Raw genomic sequence first — 14,821 nt, 5'->3', positions numbered from 1 at the left:
GTGTAATTTTAATAATGTGACAACCAGGCCGGGATCAAACGGGGTTAAACCGATTGCTTCCAGTTGCAGTGTGTGCGTCTGGTTGGTGTAAGGTGATATTTTATCTATAATTTCGACAACACATAGCTATTCGGTTTGTTAGCGAATGTTGGATTTAGACACTTTGAATAAGTTCACTTCGTTCGACGCAGGAGTGCTTACCGCAGCCGCTTACCGAGAAGTGGGGTGCCCCATATTTGTATTAGCTATATTAGCCCGATGGAGAAAAGTGACTGTGGCATTGGTCTTCACACGGCAGGACCGGGGTTCAAATCTTGTCCAGGCCATTCTCCCGTAGTGATGAGGAGTGACTATCCAACTACAAGGTATCAATAAATCTGGTAAGAGTGAAATAGGAGGAATGAGCTTTGAGCGAGAGGTCGTTTAGCTAAGAAGAAGAAACTTCTTCAATTATAACTCATAGTCCTATAAGAGGCCTTCGCTTTCCGTTGTTGTATGGCCAATTTTGCTAACTAATAAAGATAGCAGGAGACTGATCAATTTTGACCTTTTTGTTTGGATTAATCAAGGTCTTATAAAATTTTGTTTACAATTTTAATAAAACGCCTGACGTCGTATTGTCTAATCAAGGTCTTATCATGTACAAAAAATAATGGGAAAATGTCAGAAAAGATTCGTAAGTGTGCACGCTCATTACTTAACCGAAGATATCAGAGAACAAGAGCAACACAAGACCTCGAAACAAATAGAAGCAGCATCCAAGAAGTCTTTGGAAGCAAATGGTTGGCTTAGGAGAATCTTACTTACTTACTTATCAGGCGCTTCAACCGTCTTGACCTGCTGCAACAATCCTCGATACCGATCACGATCCAGCGCCAAATCGATATTCCTGGCCGTTCTGGCGGATACATTAAAGCTATCACTCCATCTCCAGTTTGGGCCTACTATGCCTCCTCTGTCTGTGTGGACGGCCTAAAAGGACTTTACGAGCTGGGTCGTCCGGTGTCATTCTCATGACGTGACCAGCCCACCCTGGTCGAGGAGCCTGGCGAGTCTAATTCGCTGCTGATGGCTCTCTTTAGCGCACTCTTTGGCGTAGGCCAAGGAGTGGAGCTGCTCCTCCGCCATCTTCTCCAAGATTTGCCGCATCGTGAAGATCTGGTCAGTGGTTGATTTTCCGTTTCGGAATCCTCTCTGATAGTTTCCGACTATCTCTTCAACGAATGGGACAAGTCGATCTTGTAAGATTAGGGAGATGATCTTGTAGGCGCTATTCAACACCGTAATACCCCTGTAATTGCTGCACCCTAGCCTATCTCCCTTCTTGTGCATGAGATAGATGGTACCAAGATTCCAAGTTATGACAATCTTATGGCTTATAAAATATACACATCAAACACAGCGGACATCTCTGTTCTTTCCTCTGATTTGCAATTGAGTGTACGGGCATGGATGTGAAGAACATGTTACCTGGGCTAAAACTAGGATTTACCTCTGTCATGAGGAGTTTCTATGATGTGTTCCAGAGTCAAGGATCAAGTTCAAAACATCTGGGAGATAGCCACGATTTTAATATACTCATCTGATGTCCCAGTTATCACAAGTAAACAAATTAATAGTCTCCAGTTACATTATGCTTTTGATGCTCTCTGACAGGTGTGTACAATCCGTATAGAAAATTCTAGAAATTTACACTTCTTGGTATGATATGTAAAACTAATTCAAAAAACAAGCTTAAAATTCATAAGACTAATCCACGAGCAAATTTACTGACCAGTAAGCTTCAAACACTTCCATTTGTCATTCTTCTTTCCCACACCCAGCAAACAACGTGTGTATGTGACTTGCGCAATGCACTACAATCTCGATCGATTGAATTTCAATTTGACCATTTCAACCCTCCTGTCCTCTCTCCCCCTCTCTCTCTCTCTGTTCACGAATTTCTCACCCACAAAAAGACCTTACCCCGCGACTGTCAAGGTGAAATGGCAGCAGCCGATTCAAAGGGAATTCAAACGATCCGCACTCGAAGTGAAACTGACGACCCCCCTCCACCCCCCACCCCCCGCCCGGTAGGTGGGTAAAAGTTAATCCGGTCACAATTGCGCACTCTCACACACACACACGCTGACCAAACAGCGTGTCCCTGCGTCCTTTTCACCTTTCAAAGCACCAATCGATTCCGGATCAATGTTCGTGTCCTTTCAATTAAATTGCCATTCGCGTGGTGACCAATTCGTTTTTGCGCCAGTCGAAAAGCGAAACAAAAAAACAGAGCAACCGTGTGCACCGCGCACACGGGACCAACCTGCCGCACTTAATTGTTGTCACCGCGTCATTGCGATTGTGCTTGAGAATGGGCAGAAGTCGGCTGGCTGGCTGGCTCGCTGGCAGGGTGGCTTAAGGGAAGTGGTGCCAGAAGTGTTATTCTTGCTCGTGACCCATTGCGCAGTGTGGGTCCGCTTCATTAGCGCAAAATGATTTCAAAAAGGAGACACATGTGTTTGCCACATGTGTGCGTATGACCTCTGCGGGTAGCGGGCGCCGTTGAATGGGCGGGCGCGGCTTTGGAGCGGTTTTTCCCCGATCCCACCAGCCCCCGCGCGCGGTTGAGGGCTACTACCAGCGTATGCCGGTCAAGTGTGCCGGCCAGAATGTGCTTGAAGCTGCGTGGAAAGGGAAGGCAAACACACACATTCGCCACAATCTATTTAATGTCTCGCTCTGGGACGAGGTTACCCGTCGAGCCCCGAGCTTACTGTTTCCTTCGCTCGAGTGACGGACAGAAGTCGCACATTTTGCCTGGTGCCGCCAAAGGGCACCAAAAACAACGTACGAGTGCAGAAGGATTCGAAGAAATTGGTAGGGCAACAAAGACAACCACAACCGGTGGCCGGCCGGAGTCGAGTCAACACCGATCAAATGTGCGGCTGCGTGCGTTGATGGTTGCGGCAGTTGGCGGCTTCGACTTTCAAGCTTCGACGTCGGTGGCACCGGAGTGTGTGCTTGGTGAAGGTGTGTGTGTGTGTGTTTTCCCCCCGCCCAGCGGTCTCTCAAAACAAAATGCGACAGTTTGCTGAAGCGTACGGCCGAACGGTGCCTTCGTTCCAATTGCATTCTCGAGTAAATTAAACTGTCGATCAAAGCATGTACAGCAGTCGGTGTCGGTGTTGGACTGCCAATCTTAAATTGACAAAATAACCTGACGCGAATCTCGATCGGTGATCCTTTCTTTCTTTCGGCTTAGTTTATTGCCCGCAGCACGGTGAGGAATAGCGATTGAGTACTGGTTGGATAGGCCAGCTTCTCATGCACCTGACCTGCACCAACGTGGGCAGGTCCGCTAAGAGGCTTGCACGGAATGCACGGTAAAAATGCCAACGTTTTCACTGAACGCACTAAATGAGACAAACAATCTCGTGGATGTCTTTTGGGTAGAACGCGTAGCATTTATTGAGGATTTGTATTAGAGATGAAGATCTTTGTAGGATATTTGGTATTAAGTAAATTATACATAAAGAGCAGGAATTTGGCATAGCAATCTGATGTCAAGAATCTGGCGCTAACGAGGGCCATCCGTGACTCGGAGGTGCAAACTATAAGTCAATCCAGTTCCTGGCATGCGTTGATGACCATTGTTTTGAGGCTGTTCTATGCAGCAGAAGCTTACGCGAGCGAGCCGCACTAAACCTCGGATTAAAGAGTAATGAGGTGAAAACAATACTGATGAAGCTAAGCACCCTACTAACACACACTTATTTACTTAGGGATGATGTGGGGACAGCACCTTTGAAGTCGTCCAAAACTTCACCCAACTGTGGTTTAAAGTCTGCACCAATAACAACAGTCTGCAGAGATTTCTCCATTCAAAATACTTGCCGCGACGGACGAAGTTAGTACTTCATAGTCACAGTACTTAGAATTAGGAAATAACCAGGCTCCTGGTCATGTCACAAGGTATTATAGGATATAGGAGGTAGAGTTGTTTAGAGCAAATTGACATTTCTCAACCTGACTTAACAGTTCCGTGGTCATCGTGGGGAAGGGTATTGAGAACAGTGATGGAAGCGTCAGAGGAGGCACCGTTGGTGGTATCGCAAGCAATTTTTGACGAAAAATGCAACCAAATATCTTCAATGCTCTGTGGGACATCATTTGATGTGCGAAGATGACCCATAAACTAGCAAAATTGTTTAAGGGACTGAGAATCGAGGTTGTTTGTCCATGTTGGTAGCCCCATACCATATGATTTTGTAAACAAACTCCGACATATCTCGACTAAAATGGTGCTCTGTCAAATCGACAAAATTCACCTTCTAAATCAAAGTGAGTTGAGAGGAGGTGTCGTAAAAAGCCCGTTTTGACACATGGAAAGAAATAGAAGAACAGCACCAGTTTGACGTTTACTTGACCGCATAGAATCAGCTGGTTATGTGTGTTGTTTATTATTCTCGAAGCAATAACATCATTATATGATTTATTTTCTTCCATTCTGCTGTTCAATATCGTTCGGAAAGCTTAGATCAAGTGAAGAAATCAGGATATTGTAGTGTGTCATTGCTATCTGAGGTGTTTCTGTATTATATTTATTACTGTTTGAGGTGGTAACGATTCAGCGCCTATACGGACACGGCAGCTTTGACTGTATCGGCGTCACGAGCGGAGCCGGTTTGCATCCCCGAACTATAGGTTGATCCCAGATATAGGATCGTTCCACTTTTTTGCCGATCTGCAAGTAAATATTCATCAAGAGCACAGCAGATCGAGCTTCATCAATGTATCCTAGAGATCGCTTGCTTGACCAACAAAGAATGCTTGACTGCAGCTTGTTTACATTTCAGTTAAGTAAACGACATTTTTTTTTTTCAAGATGTCCGACCGAGAAATCGCTATTCCGACACCTCCTCTCAACTCACTTCGTTCTAAATACATACACCTTGGTCATGTCATGAGAATGACAACGGATGGCCCAGTCCGTAAAGTCATTTTCGGCTGTCCAGATGGACTGAAGAGGCTTGATGGGCCCAAATTGAGATGGAGTGATGGCGTTGATGCGTCTTCAGAATGTCTGAGATAATGAATAGTCAAACGACGACTTCGAAGCGTTTTGTAGTATTGATAAGTAAGTAGGAGCATCTAGAGTGTAGGGCCGCTTTCTTGAAGAGCTGCCTCGACCAGCCATTGCTGACTTCCATGACTTTACTTTCCCGGTAGCTGGTTAGTCAGTCCTGAGCTCTCTTCGGACAGGGTTTGAGTTTCGGTAGCTATATCTTTAATGTGAGATATCTGATGCTATTCACGAAGCCCTCATCAGTGGACACAAAGGACTAAAACCAACATTTACAACATCAATTGAAAAGAGGTATCTGGCTTCGAAAACGCTTTGCACAACTTGAATATCTTTACCGCATGGAACGATTCTTCACCGTCCATTGCGGTTAAACGCTTAAAATTGCATTCACACCACACAGACACACACACACACACATGCATCGTTTCATCTATTTTACCCGTTGGTTTTCACTCATCGCCCGCTTTTACTTGAACCGATCATAAATTTAATGTTCGCTAATGGCGACCGTTAATCTCGAAAACCTCCGCACCGGCCGACCGGCAGCTCTCACGCATTTGCATTTCGAATGCAAATCCGCTGCACTTGTTTCCCGGGGGCCGAACGTGCACCATAAAGTGTGTGTCGCCGGTCTTGTGCCGGCTTTTGTATGATTTTATGCGATGGGTGACACACACTCTCTTCCGGCTGGGCGACTGCAGGTTTCAGCTAGAAGTGAAGTGTCAACACACTTCAGCGTGACGTGCTTTAACGCCCTGTCACTGTCAAACACGGCAGCCCCGTGAAGGAATGCATGTCCGTGGGAAGCCTTTCTCTCCGATGCGAAGCGATTGATTTAAGTTCTAGCAGGAATGGCACCGGAGTGTGAGGATAAGCTCAAAGTTTGGTTCTTATTCGTGGAACGTTCTTTAATGCTATTAAATAGCACAAAGCGCCTTGTTTGTCCGTGAAATAATCGTATCGATAAAAATTGGAGGTTAAAATTGGAGTTCTAAAAAATCGATAATCGACTACAAACACGCCAATCCAACTAACGGCTAGACAAGGTGTATCTAAACACTCACGCTCAAGAATTTCAACAAGTTATGCTCAAGAATGGAATCGAATCGAAAAAAAAAACAGCAAACGAACCTTTACACACACATGACGTGCGTACCGGGTCTCGCCAAACCCAAGGATGCACGGACCGGAGCGCAGCGATTGATTTATTGCATTCGTGGGTGAATATATAAATTCATCGTTATTCAATTAAAGTGGAATAAATTTACGGTTAATGTTTTGATATTCATGATGATGGATGGCATTGCAGACGTACCACGGTAGGTTTGCTGTTGTTCTTGCGTTTTCCTTCCTTCGTGTGGTCCACTGCATCGAGTCTATTCTTTCAATCGCGGTATGACCACGGTAGCCGAGCTTGGAAAATTCATGCTCCAACATTGACAAATGAGAGTGGACTACGTGACTGATAAAAGATGTAAAATTATTAACGTTTTGCGTCAATTATAAGCCCTGACAGCTTGACGTTAAATTCATTCAAGTAACAGCCTTAAAATTTCAAATATCGATAAAACAAATACATTTGAACATTTGAACTTGTTCATAGGTATGAAAAGGATAAATTCCTTCCACCTTCTCCCACTCTAGGTGGATGTATGTAAAGTCCATCTGCATTCCCCACTATTTCCCGGCCATGCAAATCGGGCCCGCCAAAGCACTGCTCGATCGTGCAACGTGCAATTTGCATCTTTGTGTGGGAAAATATTTCCTACGATGCCATTTGAAGCCGACCCGACTGGGAATGCGATTGAGGTTAATCCAAGGCAAAACTGTCAGGAATTTCGTTTCGGGTCGCCTGATGTGGGAAACATGTTCGCTGCTAATGTATGGTTCCGAATGCGAAAAGATGTACTTTACATTTAAATATTTAAATTAATATATTATCCTAATCCCAAAAGCCCACCATGTCCTTCCCGATGGCAACGAAACCACACACACACACACACACACACACACACACGTAAATTCATCAAATAAACGCCATATGCAAAGCAACTTCAATCCATGAGAAAATGAGTCGCGATCAATCGGCGAACCTTCAGATCGATTGGGGCTTTAACTATTTTATTGCAGCTTTCCTGCTCCAAACACCTCGCAACAAGCTACCGATTGCTGTTGTGCCCGCGCGCTTCCACTTCACTTTTCGGTAGCGCTTTGATTGCTTCGATCGTACGTGCAAGATAAAATGTAAATCCGCGTCCGCGATTGGGCACCGCGATGGGTTCCGCGCGCAAACCGCCTAAACACGATGTTTCGAGGGCTAGAGCGTGCGAGCGCGCGCGCGTTCGCGCTTTTACGATGATTTCAGTTTCTGATTCGAGTCGTACGATTGGTGGTGGTGGTGCCCGTTTAACCACCGTTGCCATACGGCCCTGGCTGAACCCTGGCGCTCCGGTGCTGCTGCTGAAACAACACACCGGGCCTCCGTTTGATCGATTTCGATCATCCGAGCTACAATTGAAAAAAAGCAGCGCGCTACCAACCTCCTCCACCAGCAAAGGATCTTTCTTGCACCGGCAACAATGAGCACTGTTTGCCTTCGTAGGTTGCTCCCGCGTACGCCTGTCGGTGCTTTGCATAAACCGCGGGTCACTCCTTTCCCGAACCGGATCAGGTGAAAACTAGTTCAGGTTCACTGGTGGGCGTAAGCCGTTCAAGCCCAACCAAACCTCTTCAACCAAACTGTTTGTCCCCCGGTACGGTTGAGCCTGGACTAAACCTTACCGAAGGTAAAGCAGACAGTCTGCAGGATGCAGCAGATCGTGGGTAGATCTGGTAGGACGGTACCGAACGAGGAACTTACAACGCGATACAAGCGTGTGTGTTCGGAACCTTGAACGAGTTTTTCGGGAGTGGTTTAACCGTCCATCAAACGGAGAAGCGATTAAATTCAAACGCCAAAGTAGCAGCTGTTGGTGTGATTTAAATAAGATTTTGTGAGCTTCCTGAGTGGATTGCATTGGAATAGATGTGGACGGTACCGAAGCAACAGAAGGATAGCATCTGCCGTGGATGGTAAACAGGTTTCATGCATAATTTTTGCCAAAAAGATCGTTTCATGGCGATGCATGGCAATGGGTTCAGATAAATGAGATGTTGTGCACGGTATCATAGATTGGTTTGGATGATTTGCGATAGACAAAACCGATTTTTTCCGATATGCAACAATAATCAGTTTTTAAGAATTTTTTTAGATAAAATCCTTGCCCTTGCGACACACTTAGGGATCAACAGACTTTTGCAATGAGTGTTATCCCTGGGCGAAGAACTATCAGGTAGTAAGGGTTAATGGTGGGCGCATCTGAGCCGGTTTCGCTCAAACACTTTAGTTCGCAGTCTAAACTAAGTTTCTCCAGCCGTTGGAGCCGATTTCCACACCTCTAGTGAGCATCCCAACGACCGTTTATAACCATTTCAAGATATACAACATCTCACTTCTGGAGAAAGACTAAACACTATTGGAGGGACATAATCCCTCCCTGCTTTATACAATTTGTCGACGATGTCTGAGACAAAATCGACCATGTGACAATTAGTCATAATGATCAACATACTGTGCTTGTTGAATATATCTTTCTTAAGGTCAGAGATTCGTCGATTGAGAAGTCTCTTAATTCATCTGAACAGCAATCATTAGAATCGTTCGGGACACCTTCTTGGAAAGGCTTTATCCATGCATTCTGTAGCCTTATGGAGACGGTTTTATTGTTCATACTGGTCTTCAAGACTCTAAAAGAAGTAAAAATATACGAAAATTATTGTTAAGACTGCCAAGACTAAAGTGTCAACTAACTGCTCCAGGGGCATTTTGACACTTACTGCCAAAATGTTGGCTAAATGCATCTCACGATTGAAATCTTGAGCATTAAGTTATCGCCAGGTATCAATTGCCTTGCTTTCTGAGTTTTTACGTCCAGATGGCTTTAACTTCGGAAAGCTTTCAGTTTCAGAAAATATATTATAAACGGCGCGAACGGAGCGCGTCAAGGAAACTCTCAAGTGATCTCAATGACCAAAAAAAAGATCCGAATGAGGTCTCAAGGACCCAAAGCCTCTAAAAATAATTCAAATAAAAAAAGATTTCAACGACCCACACAAGAATTTTCAAGAAAATCGTTATAGGAGGATCTAATTTATTCGCTCTACAGCCATTTGTAGACGAAGCAGCTACTGATATTCAAGACCCTCAAAAAGTTGACAAACTGATAACACAAAAACAATTTTTAAAACTGCCAAGACTAAAGATCCAACTATCTGCGAATAAGGACGTACGACACCGACTGCCAATAATTTGGTGCAATGCTTCTCACGAATAAAATCTTGAGCCTTGAGTCATCTTTATTTATCTTAGAGTCAAACCAAACGATAGCGATATCAGTGGCAAGACCTGATTTCGTGATATCTATGTGTCTAGTACGCCATGAGATAGATTACTAGCATGCTTAAGCAGGTCGTTAAGCAAGGGAAACCTAACAAAATGTCGTATGCTGAATAGTTGGCGTTGAAAGTAATATTTATAGTAAACTTTCAACATTTTTATGATTTAAAAAATGAAAACTTGTTATAAAACAATTTCGCATTGTTTCCGTTTCCTCATGTTTCTGAAGCTATTTCTATGCAATTTATTTTTTTCTAATGGCTACATAGTATACTTATTCCTAACACGGTCCTGTGGCGCAATGGATAACGCGTCTGACTACGGATCAGAAGATTCCAGGTTCGACTCCTGGCAGGATCGACTGAAATGAAATTTTTTCTCAATTTTTATTCAAGATAACTCTTATTATTCGTTCGTTTTTTTACTTTTTTTGACATTTTCTTATGCTAATGCATCTGGCTAAAAAAAATAATCAAAACTTAAACACGTTCACCTTCCCCTGCACCGAGGTGATGGCTATTTTGTTTACAACCGTTTCGACAAGATGAACGGGGCGGCAGCATTCTACCCAATCCTACACCCAGCCCAGAGGAAAGGCAAATAGCAAGTAAGAAAGAAACACTTTCGCTTACCGTTCACTCGTGTGCCGTGTGTATCAATCAGCCGCGGTGACGATCGCGGCTACCCTAACAGCCACCAACATCGATTAACTCTCACGTGTGTGTGTGTGTGTGTGTGTGTATGACTGTAAGTCGCGCGCATCGAGTGCGCACGGAGTGCCCAACATGAGCTTGAGCGCACAGTCGCGTACGTGATCATATAACATGACACGTTAGCAGCGCGGCACACACTTTGACACATGCGCGAAACACATCAATCAGAGATTCCTCTCACTTTCTTCGCCAGGCCGTACCAAGCGGTAAGAGTAGCATCTGTCACGGTCACGAATTTGTCTTCCTCGTGCTGGTGTTGCGCTCTGCACCGTTGTAAACATGTTGCACAGATATTCTTTTCTTTCGATAGATTTATAGTGAAATTATGTTTGAAGTTTTAAGTAATGAGAAATTCAGAGGAAAAAATTCTTCTTTATAGTTGTGAAGAACCTTCGAGTTATTAGCAACACTCTCCAACTTTATATTATGGCAATGATGAAAAAAAATTTGATTGAATTTTTTTATAAAATTAGATAAGCTAATAAACAAAACATATGAGCAACCTGTTTTTCATTTACTCTAATGGTAGAAGCGCTCCGTAGTACCTTGCTCGGTGATTAGCCATAAAGGTTCGTCCAACAATCCCACCCTTACTGCCCGTGCCATGAATGTCCAGCTTTTCTTGGGCAAAACTCCACCTCAACGTGATCAGCCAGCCGTTCGTTCGCCGGTTATGTTTCGTTACTTATTTTCACACCATCCCTTCTAATTTGCCTTTCTCGCGACGCGGAACGCGCCAGAGATTGATCGTCCATCTCCACGACGGTTTCGGCCGATGTCACGTATTTTGCACGGAAGAGCAACGCCACCACCTTCCGACGCCGGCCTCGCTTTTAAGCACGGCGAAAAACACTCCCCCCCCCGACCCAAGCTCATGGGCTTTCGGGTTGATTGATTTTTAATTCAATTTACAAAGTTCTCACGACGCGTCAACGCACGGTTGTGCCGTCACGGTGGACGTTACGCGCCGTTGCAAACAAGTTGCCTGTAAGTGGGAACTGCGAGCCGAAGCAAAACAAAACAACAAAAAAGGCATACAGAATCCGTGTACGGCTCTTGCGGCGGAGAAGGGCTCTTGATCCTTTCGAACGTTTTTAGCGAGTTTAGTATTTTTATTACACTTCGCTGCTCACCACTCGACCGAAGCGCATTAACTGGCGCGAGTTCGTTGGGGTTGGGAAGCTGTTCTTGGTGCGGTCTTGGGAGCTGGGTAGAAAAAAATAAATAAACCAGGTCACCGGGCCCAACGATCGGACGGACTCCGTGCCAACACGGGATCGTGATGAAACACATGAGTGAAGTCTGCGCCTGAGAATCATCGAAAGTGAACGAACTTTTTTTGCTATGCACTCCCGTTGTCACCCAAAGATCGATGTAGGTAAAATGAAGCACCAGCAGGATTCCCGCTACTGCTCTTGCTACCTCACCAAGTCAACCCCGCGTTGAGAGGATTCTTGAGCTGGAGTGTTTTTCTTGGAGCACATTTCCCACCGGCCCGGTGCCTGGATGCAAAAATATCTGCGATGCACTTTTCGTGACGATCGTGGACACTGCGCGGTGGACACATTTGTTTTTTTTTTTTGTCGAAACGAACTAAACGTTTGTCTAACGCAGGACGCCGGACCGAGAGTGGACAGTAGCGTTTCTTGCACAATCGATATTATAAGCAGTAATAGCCGACCATACCGGTAGAAGAAATATGTTTCATGCTTCACAATTCGACCGCGACCCAACGCTAGGACCGACGGTCCCGGGATGAGTAATGACGCTTGTCGGACAGAAATAAAGCATATGGTTTCCGGGGTTTCTGTGGTTAAGTTTTGTGTTTGCGATTGTGCTTTGATTGTGGAATAGGTAAACTCGAGAAGGTAGAAGGATATGATTAATAGTTGGTAAAAGATTCCGATGGCATTTGTGAAGCGCTGCCACCGATGATTTATTTTGAAGGAGTTTTAGAGTACTTTTTTAGTGGATGCAATGTTATTATACACTAGATGTATTGAATATCCAGAAGTGTTTCTATGCGGTTTAATTTCATCTCATATGCTCTTATAAGAAAATGTTTGTTTTGAACCATTATAAAGATTTTAAAATTATAGTTAAAACGATACTATACGATATATACTATAGCTAGACATTAGAGATGAGAATAATTGAATCCCAGTTGAGATTTGAAACTTTGAATCCCAATCCTATTACGGATTCGAATCTCTGGCTCCAAATCCTTTCCATTGTATTTCTTTCCGTTCCTGTTTTTTAGGGAGGACACTTCTCTTAACTGACTAACTCAACCTCAACCAAGACTTTACCGAGAATGATGAATACAAACAACACTACTATTTGAAACAAGTCACTCTTATAAAATTCCTACCAGATCCATATCAAACCCTGATCGAATCGAATCCCAATCGTATCATAACCAAATCCCTATTGAATCCCAATAGAATACCCACCAAATCCTAATCCGATCCCCACCGAATCCCAATTAAACCCCAATCGAAAACCAATTGATTTTTAATCGAGTCCTAATCGATTCCCTATTGGATCTAAACCAAATCTCTGCTGAATCCCAATCGAATCCCGATGAAATCCTTATCCAATCCCAATCGGATTCCAATCCAATCTCAATGGAATACCAATCTAATTTCAATGGAATCACACTATAATCTTAATCGAGTCTCATTGTAATCCTTATCGAATGCCAATGGAATCCCCATCGGATCACAATCGAATTTTAATCCATTTCCAATGGAATACCAATTGTATCCCAAAGTAATGCCCATCGAATCACTATTGGATCCTAATCAAATCTCTATTGAATCCCAATCAAATCTCCAACAAATTCTAATCCAACCCCATTTGAATCCAACCAATCGAGCTCCAAACGAATTTTAATCGAGTCTCAGTGGAATCCTAATCGAATATCAATTCTTTCCCGATGAAATAGCAATCGAGTTCTATTGGAATCCCAATCGAATCCTAATGGAATACCAATCGAATCTCAATCAGATTTGGATCGGATTCGAATCAATAAAGATAAAATCAGATTCGAATCTTTCTAGGGATTGAATCGTCGAATCTTCCAAGTTCCGAATCAACTAACACTACTTGAAATGGCTGGCTCCCCTCAAGGTTGCAGAACCTATAAAAAGCTAAATAATTCTAAGAAGAAATGAAGAACTAAAACCAGTCCTAAAGTTGATTTTCCCATTCTTGTCTAATAGGTTATTAATAACATATTGCCTTCAGTTCAATAAACTGTTGACGGTTGGGTATCAAGTTTCGCCAAAAGTTTATTTTGACACTCGTCGTTCAATTCTTAAAATCCTTGAAATTTCTGCTTCTTTCATGAGGTTTTACGAAAATAAAAAATCTCATGCACACTCAAGTGCCTGATAACGAACCTCCATTACCACACAACAACTCCTACCCATTCGTGTCACTTCCATTTAGTTCCCCCTTCGGCAAGATGGAAATGGATTTCCTTTTAAGTGAATTTCATACAAATTAGACGCAATTACTGAACCAACAGGACAGGGCCCGTTTGGTCGACCAGCTGAGGTGAGGTTAAATGTAAATGAAAGAAGAAAAAAAAACGGTCCCACACATCGGCGCCCTGCACATGTACAAAAAATCGTAAAATTAAATTAGATAATTATACAAAAACTTTCAACTCCGTCACTAATGGATCGATTACGCTCCTTCGCTACACGTGTATACGGTGGACTCGAGTGGAAGCTTAAATGTGCTGTGAAAATGTGATTCCGCCGCAAAGAAGGCGTCCCGTTTCGTTTTTTTTTCGTTGGTCACCCAGCTTTAATCCAATTACCACCTGCACGGCATGGGGCAGTAGTATTGAGCCATACGAGGCGATTGACACACGATTGACACTTTTTCGTCCGGCTCCCGGAGATTCGTTTCGGCCGTTTTTGCCATCGATGCCTGCCTGCCTGCCTGCTGGCTTGGTTGCCGGTTGGATGCTGATGGCAATTCTCACGCATAAGTTCGACGCGGTCCTATTTCGATGGGCTCGTTGGTCGTGCCGTTAGTGGTGGTGGACAAGGCTTCCAATTGCATAGTACACCCTTAGCTGGTGTGGTGACTGGACCCATCGTAGTTATTTGAAGAGAGTGGTCAAAGCTGGTGAGAAATGTATTGCAATACTCAAGCTCCTGCTCTGAGTGCGTGACTTAATAATTCTGAGAGCTATCCAAAAGAATTTAAAAATTATTTTGGAATTCTAAAAATTTTAATGAACTGATTTACCAAGCGCAACTTCAAGATTTGATTCGAGATAGTACATAATCACACAATGCATTCTTTGTAGGCTTTAGTCTGTCGAATAACACTCATCCTACAATCACATTTTTTTCAATCTCACTCTCCCTCGTCTTTATTTATAATAAATTACAAATTGGGGAAATTAGTGAAATGATAGCCCAGCCTTATCTCCATAGCTCAGTGCAAGCATAACAAACATGTGATGCGAAATCCCTGACCTTTAATTAGTGATTATCAACGGGTCCGTGTTGCATCAACGATTATGTTGTTAGCTCGCAATCAATAATTCCTGCCGATAGTAGTGTTATCAGGGATGCGTCG

General features: G+C 43.7%; 1 protein-coding gene and 1 non-coding gene across 2 annotated transcripts in view; both read left to right on the top strand.

Annotated features, from left to right (window-relative positions):
- Positions 1 to 14,821, top strand: part of LOC118506036 (Krueppel-like factor luna) — a 161,711-nt gene that overhangs the window by 58,254 nt on the left and 88,636 nt on the right. The window lies entirely within an intron of this gene.
- On the top strand, positions 9,794 to 9,866 carry Trnar-acg. Its single transcript has one exon. It is a non-coding gene; the product is annotated as a tRNA-Arg (tRNA).

The sequence above is a fragment of the Anopheles stephensi genome, chromosome 2, assembly GCF_013141755.1.
Source record: "Anopheles stephensi strain Indian chromosome 2, UCI_ANSTEP_V1.0, whole genome shotgun sequence".
Lineage (NCBI taxonomy): Eukaryota > Metazoa > Arthropoda > Insecta > Diptera > Culicidae > Anopheles > Anopheles stephensi.
Note: the sequence above shows the minus strand (reverse complement) of the source record. Positions and strands in the feature narration are given on the sequence as shown.